Source organism: Phoenix dactylifera, unplaced genomic scaffold, assembly GCF_009389715.1.
Source record: "Phoenix dactylifera cultivar Barhee BC4 unplaced genomic scaffold, palm_55x_up_171113_PBpolish2nd_filt_p 000483F, whole genome shotgun sequence".
Classification (NCBI taxonomy): domain Eukaryota; kingdom Viridiplantae; phylum Streptophyta; class Magnoliopsida; order Arecales; family Arecaceae; genus Phoenix; species Phoenix dactylifera.
The window spans coordinates 310031-335330 of record NW_024067904.1 but is presented as its reverse complement, the minus strand read 5'-3'; positions in this window follow the sequence as shown (position 1 = coordinate 335330).

Below are 25300 nucleotides of genomic sequence, written 5' to 3'. Positions count from 1 at the left end.
TAGAAACATGACTTCTGGTTCAAACATGAATTAGCTATATTATGAATTAGTTTATATAGGAGTTCACTTGTCTAGTGAACGAGATGCTACAAGTTAGAAGAATTGGAGCAGTTTGAAGGATGGCAATAAGAATGGCGAGCCACTTCAGGATTCTACTGTTAGTTTAGAAGAGGGAGCAGTTTAAAGAGTGAGCTGAAATCCGGAAATGAGCTGGATCCGTCTCGAACTCAAACTTTTTTGGTTGGGACGGATTATACATGAATATAAACCCGATCCGAAAGACTCGTTAAATCAAAAATTGTAGTAATGGATCCGACCTGACCCGCCGATCCCGATCTTTCTATTGCATTGGGTCTGCGTTCTAATATTAGGATCCGAACAAAAAACTGGATTGGGTTGGGGTCGCTTATGACCTGATCTATTCCAATTTATTTACATTCTTAAGAAGTACCCAGGCTAGGCCTATCAGGCCCGAAATAGGAATCGGACAAGCCAGAACCGTCTAAATCATTACCAACTAAAGGCCTAAAAAGACACTCCCTTCATGCTTGGGTTGGGTGATAAACAAGCACTCAGGCCCATGCCCATGACCCATATTTAAAAATAGCTGGCCGTTTACCAAAAAAACAAAAAGAAAGAAAAGAAAAAAAAGCTGGGCCACCCCTGCCTCTCTCATCCACCCTTCAGCAGAAGCGCCTTGAAACGGATATTTTTGACCCTCCTACTGGTGCTTTGCCCGCGCCAGATAAACCAGCAGGGTGCGGATACCAAAATATCCCAAAAGTTGCACATCTTTGCGCGACCAACCTTGGTCTCCTCCCCCCCATGTTCCATCCACAGAGAATGAAGAAACTTACCCAGCAAACTCCACAAAGCGACAACCGGAGGAATAGGTGCTCAAGTGTTTCCCACTACGAGAAAACACTCACAGCAGACCCCAGCAACGAGATCGAGCCAATCCACAAGCACAACGACAAACTTCAATCGAGACAAAGTTGCATTCATCAAGTTAAAATAGAAAAGGACAACCTACTTGTATATCTTGACTGAAGCAATATCTCATTGATTCAAGACAAATCACCAAGGAGGGCAAAATAATGTCCTGTGGGCGCTCGAAACTGTTTATTGATGTTAACAATTGTAAAGCAATGCTTGGAAAGTGCGCATCTTAGAAAGATCGCCGACGAGATGGTCGGCTGCAACGAGTCTTTTCTCAACATAGCTTGTTACTGGTTCTAGAATGGAGCTTTTGAAGGTGCAATAAAGGGATTTGATGGTAAACTTTTGACAGAACTGTAGGGTTGTGACAATCATCAGGAGAATAATGAACCGTGCACCATATTCATAGTGTGCGAAAGTAATTGTGACAGAAATTATATTCTACAACCCAGTATACTCAATGATACACCGGACCAATAATATGCTGCCATAATAGACATTTTAGCTATCTCGGTATACAAATGATCCCAGTGAGTCGACCATGTTGTTACATTCGCAAAGTCGACAGTTGGTGAAGAATCTTTCAATCAGATCTCACAGTAGATCTGGAGAATTCCCGTTGGGCTTCCATTGTCAGCAAGCCGGATCCTTTGCTAGGGCTCCAAAACTTCACACCGATGGTGTCATACGACAGGAAGCAGATCACCATTGTCATGTGAAGAAAAGGCACTAATTTTCACCACATCGAGATCTTTGATCTCAAATCGGAGCACTTTTACTCAATAAGAAGCTTCCGAATCTTAATATCCACCATTATAATCCCTTCATCTTGGTTACCACCGCTTTTGAGGAGAATCAGCCCCAGGGATTCCATCTCTCCGCCGAAACCCTTTGTCAAGTTAGTGCGGCCCGCCGAAACCATCGGAAGAGTCATCGATGATGAGGGAGAGCTCGAGCATGGACTTGATGTGGTAGTCACGGGCCATGATGAGGAAGGGGGCAGTAAGGGCAGCGAGGGCAAAGATGATGGTGAAGCAATGCTGGTTGATATTGATGCAGTGATGCCAATGGCGCCAGATCTTGGTGGGCCCTGAACATTCACCCACTGCAAACTATGTTGCTAAAGGCTCGCTGGCCAACATGATGGGGGCCGCCACTGAGACGGCATGGCAGGTGCCCCAGGCCTCGACGAACGTCTATTGGGCCGACACGTTTGGAGATGACGTAGGGTTGTCGACGGTTTTTGGAGAGGTTCGTATAAATGAAGTGGATGATGTCATTTCGATCAAGGCCTTGAGGATGTCGGGGAAGGGGATGGAGTTGGATCAGTCGATGGTCATGTCGTCTTCAAGGAGCTGGATGTGACGAGAGGGTGTACAACGGCTACGACGAAGGCCATGGCAGCAGGGGAGGAAGAAGGGAGGGGGAGTTGAGGCTGGATAGCTAGAGGTTAGGGTTTTGGGATGAGAGAGTCCACGAGGTGGAAATAAAATTGGCTTAATGTACTATTGAGCTGGTACATCTAGGATATTGATTCCTCTCGAAAGAAGAGAGGCCACCCTGATTTTTTTTGAGAATAGGCACCAATGCTAAATGTTTTGGTGGTCCCCTGTTTTTTTTGCTGAATATTAAAATAATGGAACTGCACCATATTGGTACATGAACAAAAATAAAAATCATAGAATGTGGACTATATGAACTCCAAGGGCATACCCTTGTCACCACCTTCAGCTTTCTTGAGTAAATTTGGTAGACATCATTACTTGACTGTTATAATCAATAGAGCTTTATTTTCTTTTGTGAGAATGTTTTGCATTAGTCTGGGATCCATCGGTGCGACTTGTATAACTGGTATATCCTAAGATATGCCAAACTTATGATTTTATACAGACTATCTTAATTATTTTTTGTCTAAGCTTTACAAAAAAAATATTTTTTTAATTATTAAAATTAATATTCATGTCTAAGTCTATTCTTGATATGGTTTCTATAGCAACTGTTATTTCATTATTTTGGTTCTTATATGCTTTTTCCAAACATATCTATCCACACATCTTGTGCTTGTTAACATTCTCCAACCTTCGGTTTTGGTGTTACCAATCTAGATATACCAACTCAGTTCACCTTGATAATAGTTACCTACCTAGATAGAATATTTATTATTCAAAATCAATGTAATTAGGATTAAACAATTTTTCGGTTTGATGATCTCCAACAACATTAAAAAGACAATGGTTTAATTTTTATAGAAATTGATTTTCTAGCTTAACTGATCTTCTCTTGGTTTTAAATGGAATCTACTTAAGAGCTCATTTTACATAGAAAATTGTACCTACGACAACTCTTTTTTCAAACCTTCTCCTTATTGAGGTTGTCAAACATTAACCACTTAATCACCCAAAAGACATAAAGGATTCTCTCATAATATTGATATCCTATGAGACTTTATATTAACTCTTAAGACCGTTGTACATGTTGACCTTTTTCTTAATAAATTCAAAACTTTTGGAATCAAGTTCCTTGTTTGATAAGTTCCATAATTGAAGGTTATGGTTTCAAATCCTGTTAATGAGAACCAATTATTTTTATATCACCTATTTGTTTTTTGGATCTTTTGTTGTGACTTGCTCCTTTAATTATATAAAGAAGAACAATGGTCCGGCATATGTTTATGCTATCGAATTGATTTTAACGTTTCTTATAATTTTCCTATTGTTGATTACAGAATTGAAGCTAACATCCATAAATCATACCATCTCAATTTTGATGAAGGAATGGCTCAATCCAACACCCAGCCTTATTGCAAACCACTAAGACATTATATCTATTACCCGACCTCCAGCTATGGCCCTTGAGTCATACTTCTAAATTTAGGGCCAACGCATGTGTAGCTTTCCCTTTTTTTGTACAGGTCTTGATTTTAGGAGCACATGTCCGCATTTGTTTCCTCCTGTAATATTACTCAACCTCTAGTATTGGCCTTTGAGACATACTTTCATATTTAAAGCACGGCGTGTACAACTTTCCTTTTTCCTTGTACATATCTTGATTTTAGGAGCTCATCTCATTGTGTCCTCTTGTAACTATATATGTAAACCCTGTGCCCCTAGTATCAAACATAGCAATTTTCTCTCCATTCAAACATGTGGTAATATTCATTTCTTATTATGGTATCAGAGCGGTCTTCTTTCTTTTGTACCTAGCATGTCACGACTTGGGCTTCACCATGGCCAATGTTCCTCCTTCAGAGTCGAAAACTCCAAATTCGACCGATGTGTCGTAATCTATTAGCGACGTTGCCTTCTTCTTACTTTATTCATTCAGCAGATTATTCAAGTGCATCCCTTGTTTCCTCCTTGTTGACTGGCGACAACTATTTGACATGGTGGTCAGCCATGAAAATGGCACTCAATGCCAAAAACAAGTTCAGATTTGTAGAAGGAACACTCAAAAAACCTGCGGGTGATGCAACAGCAATTCAAACTATGGAAAAGATCTCTTGGCTCCTCAACAATATTGACAAATCTCCTCACTAGTAGTTTAATTTATTGCAGTATACCACATGATGTCTGAACTGATCTTGAAGCCCATTTTTCACAAAACAACAATCCACGGATATTTCGTCTCAAGCGGGACATAGCAAACTAGCGCCAGGAGAGTATGCCAATCATTCAATACTACAACAATATTAAGGCACTTTGGGATGAAATAAATGCCTTGCAATCTGTCCCCTGAGTGTACATGTGGTGCAATGAAAGAACTTGTTGAGATTGCAGGCATACAAAAGAGTTTCCTCATGGGATTGAACGATTCATATGCAACAATTCAAAAGTTAGATTTTGGCCATGGAACCACTCCCTCTTGTGAGCACAGAGTACTCCATTATCCACCAGGAAAGAGACCCAACGACATTTACATCTTCCATTGCCCACTTCTGATATTGCCGCCATGAGTGTCAATCGTTCTGTTCCAACTAATTCTGGTGACATGGAGGGCCGAGGCCAAGAGACGTGCCAAAATGCGACAATTGTGGAAAAACTGGACACTAAAAGAAAAGCTGCCACAAGATCATTGCTACCTGCCATACTAGAACCAAAATCGCTCTACTCAGCGGATGGAACTAAGCAAGCGGCCAACCGGCCTATCAAGCATCTGGTAGTTTCATGGCCTCTCAACCACCAAGTGCAATTCTTGTCTCACCGAGGAGAAATATCGCCAATTAATGGACTTTCTCACGCATCCTGCAGCCAACTTTGCTGGTAATACTTCTGCTTCTATATCTAATTCAAATCAATTTTCTTCATCTCTTGATTGGGTTGTTGACAGCGGAGCTTCAGACCACATGTCTAACCAATCTTCAATCTTTTACAAAACCTTCAATCGTTAGTCGCTCAAGTCCAGTCAAGACTTCCTACAGGTGATGTTATTCCTGTTTCTCATGTTGGCACTTTTCAAGTCTCTCCCACATTGACACTTCAAGATGTTCTTTTGTTCCCAATTTTCGATTTAAATCTTTTGTCGATCAGCAAAATCACAATCACTCAATTGTGCTATTTTTTCTCCTACCTTTTGCATCTTCCAGGACTAACCACAAGGAAGCTGAATTGGAGTGGGTGAACAACGTGACGAGCTCTATTACTACAAACTTAGCTCTTTCAACCGAAACAACCACCTACTGCCGCCCTCCATGCAACCTATGGTTCTTCTCCTTCCATTTGGCAGCAAAGATTAGGTCCACGCCATCTTCTGCCATGTTTTGCCAAATTTTTTGTGTAATTTTGAATAAAGTGGAACACTGTGATGTATGTGCACGAGCCAAGCATACAAGGCTCCCTTTCTCACTAGTTTGCTAATGCAAGCACATTTATTTTTAATCCCATATTTTGTGACATTTGGGGCGGTTTACATCAACGGTGCACATTATTTTTTGAGTATTGCCGATGAGTTTTCATGAGTCACATGGGTGTATTTAATAAGATTAAAATCTGAAACTCTAGAAATGTCTTCCAAAATTTTTCTGCCATATGCAAACTTAATTTCATAGTCAAATTAAAACACATTAGAACCAACAACGGCCAAGAATTTCTCTCACATAACACTCAAGCATTTTTTAATAAAAATGGCATCATTCATGAGATAACTTGTGTTAAGACACTTCCAACAAAATGGAGTGGCTGAACGCAAGCATCGTCACCTTTAACATAGTAGATACTTGTGTTTTCAAGCCAGCCTTCCCACTTTCTTTTTGGGGTGAATGTGTGCTCACTGCCACCTATTTAATTAAATCAAATTCACTCACCCAGTTTTTAATTATATGACTCCATATTGAACGACTTTTTAATGTTGCACCAACATATGAATCATTTACACGTTTTCGAATGTCTTCAGCTATGCCCAACGCTGAGTGCACATAGGGACAAATTTTCTGAAGAGGTGGATGGAGGAGAAGAATATTGTAGTATTTTTCACTAAGAAATGAAGAGGACTTTACTCTATATTAAATTTCTGCAACTGCTCTTCAATACATTATGACTTAAGTAACAAACCCTTTATAAAGAGGATTTTACAACCCTTTAAGTAAACTTTATACAAAATACTAAGAGTCATATTTAAGAATGACACTTCGGTTTTACTCATGAAGAGGAATTCTAAATTAAATTTCATAGGTAAGATAAAAGGTCTTTTTGGAAACACAATGTCTTTAAATAATATCTCTTGAATCAATGCATAATTAAGTTTATCTATTTCCAACACCCCCCTTTAAACTTAATTGTCTTCCATCCTTCATACCAAGCAAATCTTTGAATTTGTTGAAGAGATCAACTCCAAGTGGTTTAGTAAAAATGTCCGCAACTTGATCATGAGTCTTCAACATAAATAAGCTCCACATCTTTGTTCTTCACATGCTCCCGGATTTGAATGAAAACGAACATCTATATGTTTGCTCCTTTGATGATAAACTGGATTCTTCCCTAAAGCAATTGCCGACTTGCTATCAATGTAAATTGTGTAGCTTCAATTTGATCAATATTAATCTCTTTTAGCAAGCTCCTTAGCCATATTGCCATGACTAACACATGAAGATGCTGCAACAATATTCTGCTTCACAAGTTGAGAGAGTAACAATCGCTTGCTTCTTAGACATCCATGAGAATGCCGTATTACCCATAAAAAATACAAATCCGGAAGTACTTTTTCGGTCATTCCAAAGTCTCCACCCCAATCACTATCAGAATAGCCTTCAAATTGAAAATTATTAGAATAAAAATAGAATAAGCCCAATGCTTAGAAGTACCTTGAACATAATGTAGGATCCTCTTTGCCGCCTTCCAATGAGAATGATTTTGGTTCCTCCATGAACCGACTCACTAAACCAACGCCATATAATATGTCCGGTCTTGTACATGTCAAGTATCTCAACATCCTACCAAGCTTTTGTAGAGTGTAGGATCAATCACCTTGCCTTCATCATTCTTGGACAATTTTACACTACAATCCACTGGTGTGTTAATAGGATTGCAATCTTCCATCTTGATCCTTTTAATCACTTCCTTTGCATAGTGCTCTTGAGAAGAAAAATCCCATCTTCTAATTGATTCACTTCTAAACCAAGAAAGTAGGACATAAGTCCCATGTTGGTCATTTCGAACTCCTTAGCCGTTGCTTGTTTGAATTCTTTGATCAATTGTATAGAATTGCCGGTGAAGATGAGATCATCAACATACAATGAGACAAGTAATTTGTTCCATCCTTCTCTTTGATATAGAGAGCTTGTTCATAGGGGCATTGAACAAACCCATTTGTCTTGAAATAAGCATTAATTCTTGAATTCCAAGCTCTAGGTGCTTGCTTCAAACCGTAAAGCAACCCTTTTTAATTTCAACACTTTATCTTCTTGTCCACTTCTGACATAACCTTTGGGTTGCTCAATGTACACTTCTTAATTCAAATAGCCATTAAGAAAGATAGATTTGATATCAAGTTGAAAAATCTTCCATTTATTTTGAGCCGCCAAAGAAATCACCAAGCGAATGGTCTTTATTCGATCAACGGGAGCAAAAACCTCCTCGTAGTCAATTCCGACCTTTTGCTTGTAGCCTCTAGCCACAAGTCGTGCTTTGTATTTCTCCACTTCATCTTGTGGATTTTTTTTGACTTTGTAAACCACTTTACTCCCATTGGTTCAAGCCCCTTTGGTAGAGAAGTAAGCTCCCATGTCTCATTTTTTTCTATGGCTTCTATCTCTTCATTCATGGCTTTCCTCCACTTCTTATCTTTGATAGCATCTTCAAAAGAAATTATTTCTTCATTAACAAAAAGACAAATAAGATTTAAGGGAGTTGTCACCTCATATAAATCTTGAATGCTTCTTGTCTTTGGTGGTGTTGAAACATCTTCAACCGATGAAGTAGGAGATGAAGGTGGTGTTGGCTCTCTAATTTGCTCCTTGATCTGCTCTTCATCTTGTATCATCACCATGTTAGTGTTCCAATTCCAAACGCCGTCTTCTTGGAACTCCACATCTCGGCTTACAATGACTTTCTTCTCCTTTGGTTCATAGAGTTTATAGGCTTTGCATCTTGCATTGTACCCGATGAAGATGCATGGTAAGCTTTTATCATCTAACTTGCTTCTCCTTTGATCCGGAATATGTGCATAAGCTATGCACCCAAACACCTTCAAATGAGAGATATCAGGCTTGTATCCACTCCATGCTTCTTGTGGTGTTACTTCTTCCAAGTTCTTTGTGAGGCATTTATTAAGCAAGTAGACCGCACAATTGACGGCCTCGTCCCAAAAATTCTTCGACAACTCCTTTGTTTTAAGTATGCTTCGGACCATGTCAAGTATAGTCCAATTTTGTTTTCTGCAATGCTATTTTGTTGAGGTGAGTATGGAGCAGTCAAGGATCTCCAAATGCCATGAGTTTTGCAAAAAGCTTCAAACTCCTTAGATGTGAATTCTCCTCCACGATCTGACCGCAACGCCTTGATAGTATAGCCACTTTGATTCTCCACCAAAGTTTTAAACTTCTTAAAAGCTTGAAATGCTTCTGACTTCTCCTTCAAGAGATACACCCATGTTTTCCTGCTGAAATCATCAATAAAAGTTAGAAAATAGCGACGACCTCCAAATGAGCTTGGAGTGATTGGTCCACAAATGTCGGTGTGGATAAGTTGAAGTGGTGTTTCTGCTTTGTTGTAAGACTTCTTTGGAAAGCTTCTCCTTGAGTGTTTGCCAAGAACACACCTCTCACATATATTATTAGGGACATCAATATAAGGCAGCCCCTTCACCATTCTTTTACTTGAAAGAAGCTTTAGAGCACCGAAGTTTACATGTTCGAACTGCAAATGCCAAAGCCAAGATACATCCTTCATACATGCACTTAGACATTTAGCAACAATATGATTTATGTTTAATATAAACATGCGGTTATTTGACATAGGAACATGAGCAATCAATTTATTTTGTTTCCTTAAATAGAAGCTTCCTTCCTTTAGTTATCAAATCCTCTCTCCAAGAGTTGCCCAATACTAAGAATATTGGTTTTCATATCAGGCACATAATAGATATTGGAAATAAACTGTTGGCTTTTCCATCTTTAAGTTGAATAAGTATCTTACCAATGCCCTTCACCTTTACCTTGGAAGCATCTCCAAATGAGACATGGCCATTCACAGATTCATCAAGCTCCATGAAAATTTCTTTGTGCCCCGACATGTGGTTACTTGCACCGGAGTCCAAGTACCACATATTTTGATTGATAGCATCTCCTCCTTTTCGTGCTAGTAGAAGCACGTCATCTCCATCATCTTCCTTTTTGACATAATTGGCTTTCTCATGAACTTGACTAGATTGATTAGAATAGCACTGATGCGGGATGAATGTGAGGGATTTAAATATAAGGATTGTCAGTAAGTTATGTTGATTAACTAGCCTAATAGCAGCAGAAAATTCAGTCACCTATGGGATAAGAAAACATTAACATGAGCATAGTAATTTCAGGACTAGTTACCCGCATGTACTAATTCATTTAGGACTTAGAAGAATGGACCGTTGTGGTTGATAAACCACTTGATTAGGACACTTCCTTCAATAAATCAGATCTAGAGTTGAGATTTACCAAACATTGAACTTCTGAAATTTTTCTGGAGGAGGATCCTTGATCTCACTCTCGAAGGTTGATGATTGGATGACCAAGCTTCATCTTCCGTTGTAACAGGGCCTTTTTGCTATTGGTGTGGAAGGATAATTGACCCAATGACATGGAGTACTTTAAGGACCTACAAAGAAACAAGGATTAGAACTTTGGCGTGAGAGGGGAATGAAAATCACAAAAGAAAAGGGAGGCAAGAGGAGGTAGGGCAGCGGTGGATGTGGTAGTGGCTTGAGGGCCTCACGCCTAACTTGGAACAAGGGCCTCACGCCCAACCTTCTCTCAAGGTGACAAAGCAAAATTGCTAAGGAAGAAAGAAACTCTTTTTATTCATTCATCAACTGAAATTACAAGATGTCATGAGGAGGTATTTATAGACTTTCCTGATGATTTGAAATTTAAACACATAATGAATGGCGCTCCACATTTGAAGGCTTGGTTGCTAGAGAAAAGGAAAGAAAGTTGGCCGGCTTTAAGGGGGAGGATTTGAAAAGTTGTTGGCTCCCATTTGAAATTTTCTTGCATTTAAATTATGGCCGACCTCTTAGACTTTGAATTTGGGTGATGTGTCAACTTGTATGAGGTGGCATGGTGATTAATTTTTTTGATTTTGACTCTTCCATTTGGCATTATCCTCTTGGTTGAGATGATTGCTGATGTGGTGTTGAGGTGGCGTCTGGTTGAGATGATTGCTGATATGGTGTTGAGGTGGCGTCCCAATAGGTGTCACATAGCATGTTGCATAGTGATTGGTTCTTCTGATGAGGTGGCATGACGTTGCATTGGTTTCTTTGATGAGATGATGTGGTCGGCTCCTTATGCTTGACTTCATCCTGGTTGGCGTGCTTCCATTGGTTGGAGTGGTGGTGAGGTGGCCAGCTAATGTTGATGTGGATGCCGAGGTGGTGCTCTAAGGGTGTGCAAAGGTGGTGGCAGAAACATGCAACATGTCCTGACTTGGCTTGCTTTCTGACTTATTGAGGCTTGCTTTCTGACTTATTGATTTTATTTACAGGACTCGATCAAAGCCACAGTGACCTTGAGTTAATTGATTAGAGTCTTTTCTAGATTCTGGTGCCCGCACCAATTCTCCCGGGGTGGAAGGAATTCGACTCTGTCGAACATGGATTGGTTTGGCTGTGGTACTTTTCTAGAAGATCTGGATTGAGTCTCTGTAGGTCCTCTCGAGTAATCCATGAATCATTAGATTTTGGTCGACCCTCCCAGTGAACCAAATAGCGTTGGTACCCTTTGTTCCGGATGGTGATAGCTTGATCATCCAAAACATGTTCAACCCTATCTCTCGATTCTGGAAATGTGGCTGGAGGGCACTCAGGTGTGGGTTCACTCTCAATGGGAGCATGGTCAAAAGGCTCACTGGGTATCAATGTTGGTCCCTTATACTCTATAAGGTCTGAGATGTTGAAGGTCGAGGTAATACCAAAATCAAGGGGTAAGTCAACCACATAAGCGTTAGGTTCTGTTATGGGGGAATTGAGCCGCCATGCCCCACGTGATCGGCACGCGTATCCAGGAAAGCTACAGCTGCCCTATGATCCAGCACTCCGACCCCGAGTCGGACCTCCTCGGCTCCGCAGCCCGACCCCGGGTCGGCTGCCCTATGATCCAGCACTCCGACCCCGAGTCGGACCTCCTCGGCTCCGCAGCCCGACCCCGGGTCGGCTGCCCTATGATCCAGCACTCCGACCCCGAGTCGGACCTCCTCGGCTCCGCAGCCCGACCCCGGGTCGGCTGCCCTATGATCCAGCATTCCGACCCCGAGTCGGAGATCTTTTGATAACGACAGGCTATTCTCCAGAGGCACGCCGCGGCCTCCTGCTCCACTACTCCCTGCAACGGCTGTACCCGATGCTGCCCACGATCTCCTGTATCAACCGTACAAAGCGGAGCTCCACTACGCCCTGCCATGACCGTACCCAGCGCTACTCCACGACGCCCCGTAACGGCCATGTCAGTGGCCATTCTATCGTGCCCCACGACGACAAACCCCCCTGAGAGACCTCCCAGCCAGGTATATATGCGGCTGGGGGGAGAAGGGGGGGTAAGCAATACCTCCCAGAGCACTCTCTCCCACTTGTGATTATCATCTCTCCTCCTCCAATCTCCTCTGACTTGACCGTCGGAGGGCCATCACCACCCTGGTGGTGGTGCAAGGCTTGTTTGCAGGTTCCTTGGCGGAAGGTGGAGCGCAACCAGCACCAACCAAGACAACTCAGGCGGAACCCCGTTCACACCGTCGTGTCAATCGTTCTCGGTTTGGACCACCAGCAACAGTTGGCGCTAGAGGAAGGGCCGAATCTCAGAACGATCGTAATGGCACGGCGAGGTGGTCGCGGAGCTTCCAATGCTTCCGGTCGCGGAGCCTCTCGCGCCTCTGGCCGGGAGGCTGCTGCGTCCCCAACACACTCTCAGCAGCATTCCACCGCTTCTCCTCCCATTCAGACGGTCGAAACCTGCTCAGTTCGACCAGTCTAGCCCAGCAGGTTCGCACCCTCGCGGAGGGCAGTGCAGAATCTGCAGGGTGTGATCTCTCGGGTGCCCAGCGGGCTCAGGAGCCGCTGCTCCCCGAGCACTCGCCTCTTCCTCACAACCCGCGCTCCTTCCTCTCCCATGGAGAGGAGCGCCGGCGCGGGGAGGATTCTCGAGTGCGGTCCATTCTGCCAGGACCTTCTCATCGGAGCTGCGCGGGGTACGAGAGGCGGACCCTGGGCGCGTTCTCAGACACCCCAGTCCTCGAGGGGGCCCGCACTCCAGTCGGTCCCCCTCGCGCCGCTCCTTGTCTCCCACCCACCGGTCGCGCTCCCTGGACCGGCGGGTGGACGATCTCCACAGACCAGCTCCAGGTCCTGAAGGGCCACTCCAAAGATCCCTTCGCCGACTTGGAAATCTCCTCCCAGCCGGCGCTTGCCTCAAGGATCCTGCGAACCCTAAACCCGCCGGGGTTCAAAATGCCGGCGATCGAACCCTACGACGGGGCGGCGGACCCACGGGACCACGTGGAGAGTTTCAGGACTCTTATGCTCCTCCATGGAGCATCGGATCCTCTCCTCTGCAAGGCCTTCCCGGCGACCCTCCGCGGCCCGGCAAGGGCGTGGTTCGCCGGCCTGGAGGCTAATTCCATCCAGTCCTTCCACCAGTTCACCCGTCTCTTCATCAGCCATTTCGCCGTCAGTAGCCGGCGAAGACTGGTCACCGACTCCCAGCTGGTGGTCGGGCAGGTTCGAGGGGAGTTCGAGGCGCGGAGCCCGACCATGCAGAGCTACGTCCGGAAGGTGCAAACACTCATTCCCGACCTCGGCAGTGTTGACATTCAGCAGGTCCCGAGGAGCGAAAATGCCAGGGCCGACAGGTTGTCCCGCCTAGTGGACGCAGACGCGCACAACTTGTCGAGGGCAATCTACCTGGAGACCCTGGATGCCCCGAGCATTGACGGGGTTGGAGCGGTGATGGCAATTGATCCGGAGCCGTCTTGGATGGACCCGCTCGTCGCCTACCTCGCCGAAGGAATCCTCCCTGAAGACGAAGATCAGGCCCGGCGGCTTGTAAAGAAGTCCGCCCACTACGTACTTTATGAAGGGAGGCTGTATCGGACCTCGTTTACCGCCCCCCTCTTAAGGTGCCTCCGCCCCGCGGAAGCGGCCTACGCCCTCGGCGAAGTCCACGAAGGCATCTGCGGATCGCACTTGGGGGCTAGGTCCTTGGCGCATAAGATCATGAGGCAAGGCTACTATTGGCCGACCTTGTTGGAGGACTCGAAGGACCACGTGCGGAAATGCGACGCCTGCCAGCGCCACGCCAACGTCCAGAGAGTCCCCTCTGTCCCCTTGGCGCCAATCACCGCGCCCTGGCCCTTCGCACAGTGGGGAATGGATATCCTCGGACCATTCCCCGTCGCTTCGGCCCAGCGGAAATTTTGATTGTCGCCATCGACTACTTCACCAAGTGGGTGGAGGCAGAGCCACTGGCCACCATCACGGAGGCACAAGTCCGGAAGTTCGTGAAGAAGAACATCATTGTCCGATTTGGAGTACCTCGGGTCCTCATCTCGGATAACGGTCGACAGTTGATAACAAGCACTTCCGGGACTTCTGCGAGGAATTCGGGATCGAGCATCGGTTCACATCCGTGTCGCATCCCCAAACCAACGGCGAGGCCGAGGTCACAAATCGGACAATCCTCCAAGGTATCAAAGCGCGGATCGGCCGGACGGGGCAAGCTTGGGTCGAGGAACTCGAGAATGTCCTTTGGGCGTATCGGACCACACAACGGACTCCTACTGGAGAGACGCCTTTCAGCCTAACCTATGGCACGGAAGCCGTTGCCCCGTGGAGCTCGGACTCCCCTCGCCTCGGGTGGCCGCGCACCGACCCGAGGCCAATTCAGAGCAACTCCGAGGGAACTTGGATCTCTTGGAAGAGGCAAGGGAAATGGCTCAGGTACGGATGGCAATGTATCAGCAGAGGGTGGCCCGATATTACAACTCCAAAGTCCGACCGAAGCTTTTCAGAATTGGAGATCTGGTGCTGAGGCGAGCTAAGGCATCTCAACCTACGGAAGGTGGGAAGCTAGCGCCAAATGGGAAGGCCCGTATAAAGTTCGTTGGGTAAACCGACCTGGCTCCTACCAGTTGGAAGCCCTAGATGGCCGAGAAATTCCAAGGGGCTGGAATTCCGCTAACCTGCGGATGTATTACCAGTAGAACAACAAGGCCAGAAAGACAATTTAAAAAGGTGCAATACTTTTCATTTCAATAATTTCTGGTTACAGTGGCGTGCTCGTGTGATTACAAGGAATTCCCAGAGGGGAATTAGGGAGTAAAGAAAGTAAAGAAGAGGTGGGGACCCAAACCCTCAACCAGGGCGGCTGCAGTCCCACCAGAAGTGGGTGCTCTAACCGGAGGCGCCATCCAGCACCTCACCAAAAAGAGGAGGAGCCGCCGCAGAAGAAGCTCCCGCTGCCCCCAAGGGAACGCCGCCTCCAAAGGATATTCCCATCTTCCCCAGTGGTAGGGAAGAGAAGGGATTCAAGGGGGAAGAGTATATGGAGGCGCGGTCCCGGATTGAGCGTCCGGCCGCAGAGCTCAACCGGGAGGCTGAACTTCAAGGAGGGGAGATGTGATCCCGGATGAAACGCTAGAGCGGAGTTCCGCCGGGGAGACCCTCCTTGTTGATCCCAGATGAAACGGCTAGTTGGCTGAAGTTGTAAGGGGAGCGCCTCCCCTTTCCTTCGACAGGAGTCTCTCAGTCATATGCCAAGGAGGAGGTCCGCGATCCATGGCAACCTGCAGCTCCGGCTTGGCAAATTCCATCGTACCTGCACCTGTATTTATAGCCAAGCTGCGGCCCCCTGGTAGTTCCGATACGGGTGGCTCCAATAAATGCAGGCGCACTGAATCCGGAGCCGTTCCGGCTCCCGAGGCGTATCTCCCCGCGATTTCCTAAGCGTCATTCTCCTTAAATCGCATTCTTTGTGCAGGACGATCCGGGTGACGTATACCCCTAGGTCCACGTGTCTCCGCTCGCGCCCAGGCCGCATCCTCCTCGAAGAACCCGCGTATCGCGGCCGCTCAACTAACACTCCTCACCAGCAGCAACTGGCGATCCGATTTCCCAGGTAACGCATTAATTAGCGTTTAATACCCTTCTCGTGTTCCCCCCAGGCAACGCTTGGAGGAGAGGAGAAACACGGTCGCGGCTGGGCACAGAGAAACCCCGATGGGCGGCGAGCGACAAGTGGCCGACCAACGAGTGGAATGTCCCGAGGCTCGGCCCTCGGATGCCTGGCTAACCCGATGATCATCCCGGGAGCAGACTAGCCGGAAGCCCCGACCGGTCGCCTCGGCTTGCGCCAGCCTTGGCCGACCAACGAGCGGAATTTCCCTGAGGCTTGACAACCCTCAGATGCCTGGCTAACCCGATGATCATCCCGGGAGCAGACTAGCCGGAAGCCCCGACCGGTCGCCTCGGCTTGCGCCAGCCTTGGCCGACCAACGAGCGGAATTTCCCTGAGGCTTGACAACCCTCAGATGCTGGCTAACCCGGATGATCATCCCGGGAGCAGACTAGCCGGAAGCCCCGACCGGTCGCCTCGGCTTGCGCCAGCCTTGGCCGACCAACGAGCGGAATTTCCCTGAGGCTTGACACCCTCAGATGCCTGGCTAACCCGATGATCATCCCGGGAGCAGACTAGCCGGAAGCCCCGACCGGTCGCCTCGGCTTGCGCCAGCCTAGGCCGACCAACGAGTGGAATCTCCCGAGGCTCGGCCCTCGGATGCCTGGCTAACCCGATGATCATCCCGGGAGCAGACTAGCCGGAAGCCCCGACCGGTCGCCCTCGGCTTGCCGCCAGCCTTGGCCGACAACGAGCGGAATTGTCCCTGAAGCTTGACAACCCTCAGGTGCTCTGGCTAACCGATGATCATCTCCAAGGGAGCAGAGCTAGCCGGAAGCCCCGACCGCGTCGCCTCGTGTGCTTGCGCCAGCCTTGGCCGCACCAACGAGCGGGTAATTTCCCTGAGGCTGACAAGACCTCAGATGCCTGGCCTAACCCGATGATCATCTCCGGGCAGCCAGACTAGCCGGAAGCCGCGACCGGTCGCCTCGGCTTGCGCCAGCCCCTTGGCCGGACCAAACGATGGCTGGGAATTTCCCTGAGGCTATTTGCACAACCCTCAAGATGCCTGGCTAACCCGATGCATCATCCCGGGAGCAGACTAGCCGGAAGCCCCGACCGGTCGCCTCGGCTTGCGCCAGCCTAGGCCGACCAACGAGGGAATTTCCTGAGGCCTAACCTCGGATGCCTGGCTTAGCGCCGAAGAATTTCCTGAGGCTAACTGGATGCCTGGCTAGCGCCGGAAGAGTTTCCTGAGGCCTAACCCTCGGATGCCTGGCTCAGCGCCGGAAGAGTTTCCTGAGGCCTAACCTCGGATGCCTGGCTTAGCGCCGGAAGAATTTCCTGAGGCTAACCCTCGATGCCTGGCGTAGCGCCGGAGAGTTTCCTAGGCTACCTCGGATGCCTGGCCTAGCGCCGGAAGAGTTTCCTGAGGCCTAACCCTCGGATGCCCCCCATTTCCTGGGCCTAACCCTCGATGCCTGGCCTAGCGCCGGAAGAATTTCCTGAGGCCTAACCCTCGGATGCCTGGCTTAGCGCCGGAAGAATTTCCTGAGGACTAACCCTCGGATGCCTGGCTTAGCGCCGGAAGAATTTCCTGAGGCCTAACCCTCGGATGCCTGGCCTAGCGCCGGAAGAATTTCCTGAGGCCTAACCCTCGGATGCCTGGCTTAGCGCCGGAAGAATTTCCTGAGGACTAACCCTCGGATGCCTGGCTAGCGCCGGAAGAGTTTCCTGAGGCCTAACCCTCGGATGCCTGGCTCAGCGCCGGAAGAGTTTCCTGAGGCCTAACCCTCGGATGCCTGGCTTAGCGCCGGAAGAATTTCCTGAGGCCTAACCCTCGGATGCCTGGCCTAGCGCCGGAAGAGTTTCCGGAGGCCTAACCCTCGGATGCCTGGCCTAGCGCCGGAAGAGTTTCCGGAGGCCTAACCCTCGGATGCCTGGCCTAGCGCGGAAGAACTTCGGGAATCAAAAGTCAGCAAGAAGCAACCAAGAGCTAAAAAAAAAAAAAAAAAAAAAAAAAAAAAAAAAAAAAAAAAAGAGGACGAGGGCGAGATGAAGAAATATTCAACGTGCATTAATTTTCAGGGCCGAGGCCCATACAATTGGGCAAAACGCCGACATACAAAATAAAAAAGACAATGAAAGGTACAAGAGGTCAGCTTGGAGGAACTCCCGGGTCGGGAACGCGGGCTCGTCCGCGGGAGGTAGGGAAGCAGCAGGAGAACCAGCAGGCGATGGCGCCGGAGAGGAGTCCAGGAGGGAGATCTCGCTCAGGTCAACTTCGGGATACTTAGCCGACACCCTTGCCAGGCCCTCCTCGAAGCCCCAAGGTGAAGGCTTCGGCCCCCGCGTCCGACGCGTCATGGACAAACTCGTCAGACTGGCGATAGGTCGCACTGCCTCCGACATATCATGGGCGAACTCGGCGGACTGGCGATAAGCCTCTACCGCCTGACGCCCGATTCCGCCCTCTTCTCGGCCAGCTCCGCCTCAGCTCGCTCCATAATCTGAGCCTTGGCCTCCAAGACCTTCGCCACAATCCGGCCTTCGGCCTCAGAGGAGACCCTCAGCAGATCAGCCTGAGCCTCTTTATGCTTCGCCTCGGTAGCAACCCGAGCGGCCTCGGCTTCCTTCAGGCGCGAACGGAGCTCTTGGACGTCCGTGCATGACTTCTCCAGGGCCGACTCCAGTTCGCCTAGTTTGGCTTCAAAAGAGCGGATTCGGTCGCAGGCGTTGTCGGCAGACCGCTGGGCCTTCTCCCACCGCTCTCGATAGTCCGCGATCTTCCGGGACTGCTTTTCAGCCCGTTCCTCCGCCTTCTTGACCCTGCTTTCGAGGCCCGAGGCGGCTTTGAGTTGCTCCCGAGCCTCTGACAGTTGCTCCTCCAGGGCGGCGAAGCCGAGTGCCCGCTCTTCGGCCTCCCGGAGCCTCGCCTCGAGGTCCCCGGTCGTCCTGCCTGCCGCAGCCCGGCCTCCCTCTTCCATTGCTTTCAGCCGGTCCTCGGCCTTCGCCAAAAGCCCCGCCTGTTCCTTGTAGCACTCCTCCAGACGGATCATGTACTGGGCGAGCTAAGAAATAGGAAAAATAAGGGAGTCAGGCGGAGAACAACAGAGCCAATAAATGGTGAAAGACGGCCAGAAGAACACTCACCGACATGAGACAGACGCAGCTGGCGGCCCCAACGTCAGAGACATCCAACTCCCGGACCCGCCGACGGTCCTTCTCCAGCAACACTGTTTCGATGAGATTTCGGGCGCCATCGGTAGTGAAGGCAGACCCCGATTTCTCCCCGGAGCCGGATGGTGGTTCTGCAGCCTTACCCTTATCCATCGCCTGGGGAAGAGTCCGGCTGATCGCGCTCGGGGCGGGGGTCGCCCCAGGAATTGATAGGGTCCCGCTCGGCCGGGGCCTCGGCGCGTCCCTCCTCGAGTCATCAGGAGCCGACCGAGTCGAAGGCCGGGTCGGGGACCGATCACGTCCGACCCGTCCGTCTTGAGCAGGCTCAGGTGGCACCTCCGGAGTAGCGGCAACCTTACCACCGGAGGGCTGATACAAGCGTCAGCTGCCGGTCGGTGCCCACGACATCTCCCTGACCGGTGGCCCGGACTCGTCGGTCGGCATCGGAGGTATCTCCTTACGGGACTTCTTCGCCGGTGGGGGCCCGCTCGGAAGAGCTCGTTTCCTCCTCCGGACTGCTTCCAGCAGGGACGCCCTACCAACAGCCTTCGACTTCACCGACCGCATGACGTCCGTCGACCTCTGCAAGAAGGACGGGATGGTCAGGGACTGAGAAACCGAAAGGAAGAAGGAACGAAAGAGAAGAAAAGAGCTAAAGAAACGATGGCGGACTCACGGTCGGTGGGGACCGAGCTCAAACCGACGTTCACCAAGGTATCCTCAGAAATAAGGCGGCCCACCGGGGGAAGCTGGCCCTCGGCGACCAACCCTTCAAGGCGGCGACGCCCTCGGATTCCTCCCTCGACAACTTCGACAGGCCAATTGGGGACTTCACCGGCGTCCCCCAGATTGCCCTGATTTCCCAGGAGGGGTCTGCATCAACGAAAAAGAAGCGCTCCTTCCAGTGGTGAATGGAGGTAGGACCCTCCTTGACAAGGCCGCACCCTCGCCGCGCTGCGAAGCACCACCACCCTTTGTCCTGGGGGTGGCCGCTCAGGCCGTAGAGCTCCCAGAAAACGTTCAAGGTGGCGGGAATCGCATGCAAGCGACAGAGAACCTGGAAGACCGTCAGAGCACGCCACGAGTTCGGCACCAGTTGCGTCGGTGCCATTCCTAAACCCCGGAGCACCTGTAAGACTAGGTCTGAAGGGGGAAAGCGGAACCCGGCCTGGAGGATGCCCTCATTGATGGCGATCTTCCCTCGAGGAGGATGAGACATCCTCTCCTCAGGCCCTGGGAGCGTGACATTGCAGGCCTCGGGAAGGTGGTACCGAGCCACAAATCCGTCTAAGTCCTCGGCGACCAGTTTTGACTTGATGCTATCTGCTCCCACTTCGCCCATCCCTAATGGCCAATCTACGGTCAGGACGGGGTCAAGAAGGAGGGAAAGGCCGGAACGACTGGGGTGCACTAGTACAAAAAGAAAAAGTATGAAGAGCTCAAAGTAGAAGAGTGGGAAACTCACTTGAAGAGGAGGAAGAACGGCTCCGAGAGCGTCAAAGGAAAAGCAAGCGAACGTTTCGGCGGCAACAATGGTAGCGCAAAGGAGAAACTCGAAAATGTCCGTAAAGAAGAAGACGGACGGGGGAGGGCCCCCGATTAAATAGGCGAAAGGGCAAGTGACACCTCGATGACGCCAGAAGACGCCTGGCCGCCGAAGGGTCGCTCGCACCCCAAAGGCGAATCGACACCATTAAGGAAGGATGTCCGCCGAAATCCTCAGGTTGCCAGGTCAGCAGCAACCGCCATACGCCATAAAGAAGGCGGGAAGCTTGAAGCGCGCGCGCCTCTCCGAAGGATGGCGGCAATCTCGAAACATCACTCCCTTCACCTGTTCCCCTTCTGGTTCCAGGCTCGGAAGTGGGGGGCTACTGTTATGGGGGAATTGAGCCGCCATGCCCCACGTGATCGGCACGCGTATCCAGGAAAGCTACAGCTGCCCTATGATCCAGCACTCCGACCCCGAGTCGGACCTCCTCGGCTCCGCAGCCCGACCCCGGGTCGGCTGCCCTATGATCCAGCACTCCGACCCCGAGTCGGACCTCCTCGGCTTCGCAGCCCGACCCCGGGTCGGCTGCCCTATGATCCAGCACTCCGACCCCGAGTCGGACCTCCTCGGCTTCGCAGCCCGACCCCGGGTCGGCTGCCCTATGATCCAGCATTCCGACCCCGAGTCGGAGATCTTTTGATAACGACAGGCTATTCTCCAGAGGCACGCCGCGGCCTCCTGCTCCACTACTCCCTGCAACGGCTGTACCCGATGCTGCCCACGATCTCCTGTATCAACCGTACAAAGTGGAGCTCCACTACGCCCTGCCATGACCGTACCCAGCGCTGCTCCACGACGCCCCGTAACGGCCATGTCAGTGGCCATTCTATCGTGCCCCACGACGACAAACCCCCCGGAGAGACCTCCCAGCCAGGTATATATGCGGCTGGGGAGAGAAGGCGGGGGGGTAAGCAATACCTCCCAGAGCACTCTCTCCCACTTGTGATTATCATCTCTCCTCCTCCAATCTCCTCTGACTTGACCGTCGGAGGGCCATCACCACCCTGGTGGTGGTGCAAGGCTTGTTTGCAGGTTCCTTGGCGGAAGGTGGAGCGCAACCAGCACCAACCAAGACAACTCAGGCGGAACCCCGTTCACACCGTCGTGTCAATCGTTCTCGGTTTGGACCACCAGCAACACCTATATTGGTAGTTCCTCTTAAATATCTAAGGATTCTTTTAACAGCACTTAAATGTGACTCCTTAGGATCCGATTGGTACCTAGCACATATTCCTACACTAAATACGATGTCGGGTCTACTAGCAGTAAGGTAGAGCAAGGATCCAATTAGTCCTCTATAGAGCTTAATATCAATACTCTTCCCTTTTTCATCTTTGTCTAGCTTACTAGTAGGATTCATTGGAGTGCCTACTCCCTTATGATTTTCATTCCCAAACTTCTTTAGTATTTCCTTTGTATACTTAGTTTGATGAATGAAAATGCCTTCTTTAGTTTGTTTGATTTGTAATCCTAGAAAGAAACTTAGTTCTCCCATCAAACTCATTTCAAATTCTCCATGCATTAAATCAGCAAATTCTTTGCAAAGAGTATCATTTGTGGCACCAAAATTATGTCATCTACATATATTTGTACTACTAATAGATTTTTGTCCTTTCTTTTGAGAAATAGTGTTTTATCTACATTTCCTCTACTAAAGTCATTATTAAGCAGAAATTTGCTTAATCGATCATACCAAGCCCTAGGTGCTTGCTTTAATCCATATAATGCCTTATGTAATTTAAACACATAATTTGGCAATTCATGATTTTCAAAACCAGGAGGTTGTTCTACATATACTTCCTCCTCAATAAAACCATTTAAGAATGCACTCTTCACATCCATTTGATACAATTTGAAATCCATGAAACATGCAAATGCTAGAAGTAATCTAATAGCCTCTAATCTAGCTACAGGAGCAAATATTTCATCAAAATCTATTCCTTCTTCTTGATTGTATCCCTTAGCTACAAGTCTAGCTTTATTTCTTATAACTAATCTATTTTCATCTAATTTATTTCTAAATATCCATTTTGTTCCAATTACTGAGTTATGCTTTGGTCTTTCAGTTAATGTCCATACATTACTTCTTTTAAATTGATTTAATTCTTCTTGCATGGCATTTATCCAATTAGTATCTTTTTCAGCTTCTTCATAAGTCTTAGATTCTAATTGTGAAACAAAAGCAAGATAATCATTTAAATTTCTAAGAGATGATCGAGTTCTTACCCCTTGAGATGTATCACCAATGATTAAGTCTTTAGGGTGTCCATATGCATACCTCCATTCCTTTGGCAAGTTTTGAGATTGTGGTGGCACGCAATCATCTCCCTTATCTTGAATTGGCACGTCATTAATATTCAACTTTTCAAAGTCAATAATTCCTGTATCATCATCAACAATATTTTCTTTCCTAGCAGACTCACTATCAGACTCATCAAATATAATATTGACTGACTCTTCCACTACTAGAGTTCTTTTATTGAATACTCTGTATGCCCTGCTAGATGTGCAGTATCCTAAGAAGATACCTTCATCTGACTTGGCATCAAATTTACTTAGATCCTCCTTGCCATTGTTTAAGATGAAACATCTACATCCAAATACTTTAAGATATTTAGCAGTTGGTTTCTTATTCTTCCAAAGTTCATAAGGAGTTTTCTTGGTTATTGGTCGTATTAAAACTCGATTTAGAATATGGCAAGCAGTGCTTATAGCTTCAGCCCAAAAGTACTTTGGAAGATTTGACTCACACAATATCGTGCGTGCCATTTTTGCCAATGTCCTATTTTTCCTTTCAACAACCCCATTTTGTTGAGGCGTTCTAGGTGCTGAAAATTGATGTGAAATACCATTTTTAGTACAAAATTCTTCAAAGTGTTGATTTTCAAATTCAGTACCATGATCACTTCGAATTGCTACTAAGGTGAGTTTCTTTTCATTTATGATATTATTATACAGTTTCAAGAATTCTGAAAATGCTTCGTTCTTATGAGCCAAAAATGAAACCCATGTATATCTTGAAAAATCATCAACAGTAACTAGTCCATACTTCTTCCCTCCTAGACTTGCAGTTCTAGTAGGTCCAAATAAATCCATGTGTATGAGTTCAAATGGTCTAGTTGTTGATACTATATTCTTTGATTTGAAAGATGATTTAGTTTGTTTTCCCAATGAACATGGTCCACAGATTTTGTCCTTTTCAAAGATCAATTTTGGCACATCTTTTATTAAATCCTTCTTGACTAGTTTTGATATTAATTCCATACTAGCATGTCCTAGTCTTCGATGCCAAAGCCAACTAGTTTCATTTTTCTTTTCTTCATTAGTAATTAAGCATAATCCATTTTTCTTGCCTAACTCATGAAGATCTACTAAGTAAATATTTCTTTGCCTTTGTCCTACAAGTACAATGCTATTATCTTTAAGATTTGTGATTATGCATACAGATGCTTCAAATATGACTTTAAACCCTTTATCACAAAATTGACTTATGCTAAGAAGGTTATGTTTCAAACCCTTAACTAATAAGACATTTTCTATAACAATAAATGGAGTAATGAAAATTTTACCCTTTCCAATGATATGCCCTTTACCATTGTCTCCATAGGTTACTACTCCACCCTTCTTTGATTCCAAGGTGACAAATTGATCTACGTCACCGGTCATATGTCTTGAACAGCCGCTATCTAGATACCATCATTTTTCCACTTTATCAGCTGCAAGACACTCCTGCAATCAAGATCAAGAAGAAACTTTAGGTACCCAAACTATGTTGGGTCCTTTAGGGTTAGTACTTGATGTTCCTTTTAGAACCCAAACTTTCTTGAATTTAATCTTTTGATTATTACTTAATTTGTTCTGACTGGACCTTCTATAGTTACATTCATATGCTCTATGTCCTAATTTATCGCAGCAATGACAAGTAATATTTTTAGCTTTTACAAAAATGTTCTTTAAGAATTTTTGTTTCCTTTTTGTTTTATATCCTAAACCAGCCTTATCATATACAGCTTTTTGACTGTCAAGAATCATATTTAGTTTGGTAGAACTAAGTATAAACTTATCTACCAAGGATTTATATTTTTCAGCATCTTCTTTTAACTTGATATTTTCAGCAATTAGATTCTTAGTTTCGTTTGTAAGTTTCCTACTTAATGTTTCATAGTTATGAGATAGTTTTAACTTATCTTTGACAAGAGATTGATTTTCTTCTTTTAGAACTTTATTTTTATTGATTAGTTTCTTATGTTCTTCCATGAGTTCTAAGAATGCATCATGTAATTCATCAACAGTAAAATTACAGTCAAGTTCAGAATCTACCTCATCGTCATTGGCCATATGACACATTTGGGCCGTCTCTTGATGATCTTCCTCTTCCGAACTTGACTCCTCACTTTCACTCCATTCAGCCATGAAGTTCTTCTTTTTCAGTTTTCTTGCCATCCATTTCAAATCTGGGCAATCTATCTTATAATGCCCGGGTTTGTTACACTCATAGCAAATGGGAGTTTCTTTTTTCTTTTCTTTGTCCTTACCCTTTTCTTTGCTTGAGTTACCTTTGAGGAAGGGTTTCTTTTTATAGAATCTATTCTTACCTCTCATAAATTTTCTGAATTTTCTTCCAAGCATAGCCATCCCTTCTTCATCAAATTCTTCATCATCATCTGAATCTTCCGATTCAGTTTGTTGTTTAGGGGTGGTAGTCTTTAGGGCAATGGGCTTTCTTCTCTTGACCTCATCTTCTGAATTTTGCCTCATTGTCAACTCATGGGTCATGAGTGATCCTAGAAGCTCCTCTAATTGTAGTGTGTTGAGGTCCTTAGCTTCTTGAATTGCGGTTA